This window comes from Rhagoletis pomonella, unplaced genomic scaffold, assembly GCF_013731165.1.
Source record: "Rhagoletis pomonella isolate Grant_MI unplaced genomic scaffold, Rhpom_1.0 Rhpom_scaffold_00004, whole genome shotgun sequence".
Classification (NCBI taxonomy): domain Eukaryota; kingdom Metazoa; phylum Arthropoda; class Insecta; order Diptera; family Tephritidae; genus Rhagoletis; species Rhagoletis pomonella.
In genome coordinates this window covers 18,783,374-18,788,575 of record NW_023458558.1, presented here as the reverse complement: position 1 = coordinate 18,788,575, position 5,202 = coordinate 18,783,374, and the positions used below count along the sequence as shown (strand labels likewise).

Sequence of the window (5,202 nt, the reverse complement as noted above, 5' to 3'; positions counted from 1 at the left end):
AATTGTGTAAGCGCATCTTTGTCCGACGCCCTCATACACCCTTAATGCGATTTGGCATTTACCTTCGATTGAAGAAATTGCTCGGGGCGGCCGTTATTGCAGCAGTAAGCCTCAAAGAAACCAGTTAATAAAAATGATAAAAGAGTGGATCTGCTTCCGACCGGCATCACCTTTATTTTTCAACTAAACTCTACATTTTTCTAAACGATTTATTACGCTTAAAACTAAACTAAAGATAACGGTTGATGGAAGAGAGCTCAAGTTGGACTGTGAGAGTATGTGAGAATGATGAATTATAAACTAAGAAAATAGTGAAGAGTAGGTGGGAGAAACAGAAGGTATAACTATATTAAGACGAATTGTAAAAGTGGCGAATCGACAAGGGAATTGGCTAGTTTGTTTATATACATACATATGTGCGTCGGATGATTGACATAAACTTTGATTAATTGATTTAATTGATAATGAAATAATTGAACCATTCAGTGTTTCTGGTCATTTTTACATATCGTTTCCTTAATATAGAAAGGCCCTAAATAACTAATTTTGCTCATTGCTTAAAATTATGTGTGGACTTATAATTCGATTAATTGCATTATAATCAATTAAAAAGGGAATTTTGATTTTAACTTAGTTACGGCTTTTTGTATTTAGGGCCCTTCTATATTAAGGTAATGATATGTACATACATAAATACATATTTACATATAACAAGGTCGTATGGATAACGCATTCATGAATACTCAAAGAGTTTCGTCTTTTGATTAAATTTATTCTTTGTTCAGTTGCTTTGGCGATTCTCGATTGTTCAACAGGTAAACAAATACATATGTACATACATATGATGCAAATTTTTCAACAATTTATTGTATGCCAATACACTTAGGTCTCTTTCATGCCTCATTCCTCAGAAAGCCGCATAAAAAAAAAAATTGCATAAAAAAGTTCTTTACTTTCATACAAAAACAAAACAGCATTTACAAAAACCGCATAAATTCAGATACTTCACGTAAAAAATTCTAAAAGACTGCATAAAAAAATCCAGTGTGGTAATATTAAGCGAAAAAAAGTTTATTTCTTCCCTTCAACACTTATTATTCCATGTAAAACTGAACATTAATGAAATAAATAAAATTTTATCTGTATTTTAACCAAAAAAATAAATACCATAAAATATACAAGAATTATGTAAGAATACAAAGACAAATTATTTATCAGAAGCATTGTCTCTTACAACCTGAAAAAAATGTGATAAATACTTTCAAAAAACAAAAGCGGCACAGCGAAAAAATGGCGCATTAAAAAACCGCATAAAAAGAGACTTAAGTGTATATGACTTTGGAGGCCTTTTTCTGCATGACAGCTTTGTGAAAATTCTTTATCCTGTTCAAAAACCTCCCAGTTGATTGAAAAAAGCAATTGCTTAGTTTTTAGCGCACTTTGGAATTCAGCACTCGTAAACTATTGGTATGCACTCAAGCAGATTTATACAAAAGATGATTTTTTCTGAAAAAATAAATAAAATAAAAAAATGTATTACCGTCATCTATGCATTCTCGTCCCCTCTGAGAAAAGTAAACTTTGTTACATGATGTAAAAGTCAAATAATTTGATGTAGATTTGTGCAAACTTTTTAATTAATTTACCTTGCAATTTCACAGTGCTTAGGGGTTGCACACTTACACAAAGTAGCTTTGATTGTAAATATTTAACATTTTGAATCTTTTTATGCAAATTTACTAACCATGCACTTTAGAATATCCGATATACATACATAGATACGTTTTTACATTCGCAACTGTGAGTTATATAAATCTCTTGGCACTACTGTATGGCTCAATAAACACAATACATATATCTATAAATTCATGCCTAACCTCAAGTGTTTTGAACGGATAAGCAGATAATATCCGGTATTTGTTTTGAATATTAGTAAACAAAATGCCTAATATTTACTATTAGTCGCCAGCGGGTGTGGCATCAGCTTGCAAGTTGTTGCAAAAATAAATGCTTATTCGCTAATTTTTCAAGAAGAAATCACTGCGCCTATTGATGGAAGTAGCTGATGTTTATTCAAAGAAAAATAACAAAGTTTAAGTACAAAATAAAAATTGTATTCTATTTGTTAATTAACAATAGATATTCAAATATTATGTAAGAATGTATAACATTTTTCGTACCTATGTTTATAGGCGTAAAGAATAAACTTCGATGACTTAACATACATACTTAGTATATTAAAAAGTTTTGACGCGTTTCTTTTGCCCTGCCACAAGCCAGCAATTTGGCGTCAGTTGCGTGCAATTAAGGATTCCTTGCGCGCACATCTACTGTCTGGACACACCTTGGGGTTTTTTAGTTTTTCTTACTCGTACGTACGTACATATTATTTACATACACGAACGTATCCGCTTCGGCAGCAAATTGGCAAGTTGGTGTCACGCAGTGAATTCGGACAATTCAGTTTTTCATTAGAATTAACTACATTTGTTTACTTGTATGTTCTTATGTACAGGGTGGGCCAAATAAGACCTATCAATGTTAAACACGTATAGCTTCTTAATTTTTTAATATCACTGTTATTGTCTTTCTGCATGTTATAGTTAATCTCTTGGATACTTACAGCTAGACCACCAACAACGACTACAATACGCTATTCGTTTTACACAATTAGCCACACAAATTGATTTTTAGGTAATGTTTTGATGTCGGATAAAGTGCATTTCCAAGCAAAACTGTAGATTGTGGAGCTCTGAAAATCTAAGGGCAACATACCAGCACCAGCTACACAAATCCAGATACACTGTTTGGTGCGGTATTATGGCCCAGAAAGTTATCGGCCCATATTTCTTCGAGAATGAGGATGAAACGTCGGAAACGATTTCTGGGGCTTCTTACAGAACAATGATTCACAAATTTTTGCGGCTAACGGCAGAGCAGCATCCTTATTTGTGGTTCCAATAAGATGCAGCGACTGCGCACACTGCTAGGCAAAGTATGGACCTATGAACTATGGATGGTAGGTCTTATTTGGCCCACACTGTACATGCGTAGTATCCCAGCAAAAAACACGATTGATCATTGACTGACTTCAACTTCGCTGCAAATTGAACAAAGCAAAACATGATTTTTATGCGAGACAAATTTCCACAGAAAGTAACGGCAGAAAAAGAATTTTTGGATATTCATTCCATTTTTCAGCTGACTACGATGCATGATGCAATAATACAGGTGTTATCAGTTGGCAACTTCTCGCTCTAATTCCGCCATATTGACTGCCTTAGGTGAGACAGTGCTACTTCTTTAACAATTAATAATATAGTTGAATATTTTTTTTTTTTTTTTTCTCAGTATACACATTTTTTTCTTAAAAAGGTAGTTTATCTTATTTTATTTCAATTCATTACGAATATACTATAAAAAAGCAAATTTTGTTGAGGAACAAATTTGAAATTTTATATTTTGCCCCCAAATGGGGCTTAATTTCTTCCCCTTTTTCTTCTCATTCTACTGAGCTAAGGCAATGTCAAATCGAGCTGTCTCAATTGATACCACCTTGTATTATTGCATCATGACTACGATGCAGCATTCTACTTCGCATTCTCCGGAATTAAGCAAAGAAGCGAAACAAAAAAAAAATATTGTAGGACACTCTACTTTGCATTCCCAGAAATGAAGCAAAGAAGCTAAACAAATAAAATATTGTAGGACTTTCTACTTTGCATTACCGGCAATGCCTAAAAGAAGCGAAAAAATTCGAAGGCATTATAACGCTATGCCTTCTAGAACACGTTACCACTAAAAGCGATTACCGAGTTTGTGCTGGGATGTATTGAAATTGGTATGTGAGCAGAAAGTGCATGTTATTTAGAAATTAGCGTAACATCTTTTTACCATTACGAAGAGATTTTGCAAAATTTAGGGCCGGTCAGAAGGCTTAAAAGCGATCTTTATCACACTTTCCGCACAGGTGCGAGCATATGTATGCGTGTACATATCAGGGTTGTTGCGAATATTATTCCGAAATAAAAGTACTTTCCGGATAATAAACAAACCGCTTATCCAAATTAAACAAGTTTGGTATAAAATGAAAGAGGATTTAAATAGTTTTAAAACTGAAATGTCGGATCAACTCGGGAATTAACTGTAGTTGATCCGGATTACGTCCGAGTTAGTCCGGATCAACGCAGCCGTCTGTTAAAGCTTTTTGAGTGGACCCTCTGCCCATGTACACATTCGCATTCGCAAGGCATTCGTATCATTTGATGCGAATGTCGAATGCGAATGTGTAAATGATGCGAATAATTCGCATAACGAATGCGAATGCAAATATTCGCAACATCCCTGGTATGTGTCAGTAATTAGGGGGTACTCAAGAGTATATAATTACATACATACGTACATACAGGCACACAGATAAGCGTTTATGGACTCAGATAAGATAATGCTGGAGCGAATTCGTACACTTGGCTAATTAAATTTGTGTATTTAGAGAAGGCGCGTCATTGGCATTGCGTAAATTTCATTTGGTGTACATGCACTGCCGGCAAAAAGTATTGGCACAGCGGCTTTTTTTACAATAGGGCAATTCATCTAAACGCGTAAAAGCCTCATAACCACGTAAACCTCGTAAAATTGTTTAATTTTGTACGGAAAACCGGTTTACATAGTTACCCTAAATATGTACATACATATGTATATGCAAAAATTTTTATTGTAATATTTTTCCCAAAATTTTTTTATAAAAATATGGTTCATTCCACAACATCTGATTAAAAAGTTGAAAATTTGCATGAAAATTTGTTGAATTTTCGCGAGTTTTGCACAATGTTTAGAAATTATATTTAATTTTTTGTTGTGGAAAGAACCATATTTTTATAAAAAATTTTCGGAAAAATATTACAATGAAAATTGATGCATATATTGTAAAACAGCATCTGTGCCACTCCTTTTTGCCGGCAGTATATGTATGTATATACATATGAAAATTGTAGCATGTAGCATTACTCGCCCAAATCTTTTCGAAATAAATTTTTTTTCAGCCTTGTTCATTAGAAATACATATTGTAATACACCACCTCTTAAAAAAATTTTTCGCAATAACTTTTGTTTGACTTAACATCATTGAAAATATTTTCGAAATATTTCGAAACAAAGCTTTCTCACAACTCTTTCGATTTATGTACATCCATATTGTAATAC

The 5,202-nt window shown here is 33.4% G+C and overlaps 2 protein-coding genes across 2 annotated transcripts in view; both read left to right on the top strand.

The window, feature by feature from the left end:
• The window catches only part of LOC118737161 (elongation of very long chain fatty acids protein), a 57,032-nt gene that overhangs the window by 694 nt on the left and 51,136 nt on the right, over positions 1-5,202 (top strand). The window lies entirely within an intron of this gene.
• LOC118737162 (elongation of very long chain fatty acids protein-like) overlaps positions 1-5,202 on the top strand; it is a 92,396-nt gene that overhangs the window by 81,818 nt on the left and 5,376 nt on the right. The window lies entirely within an intron of this gene.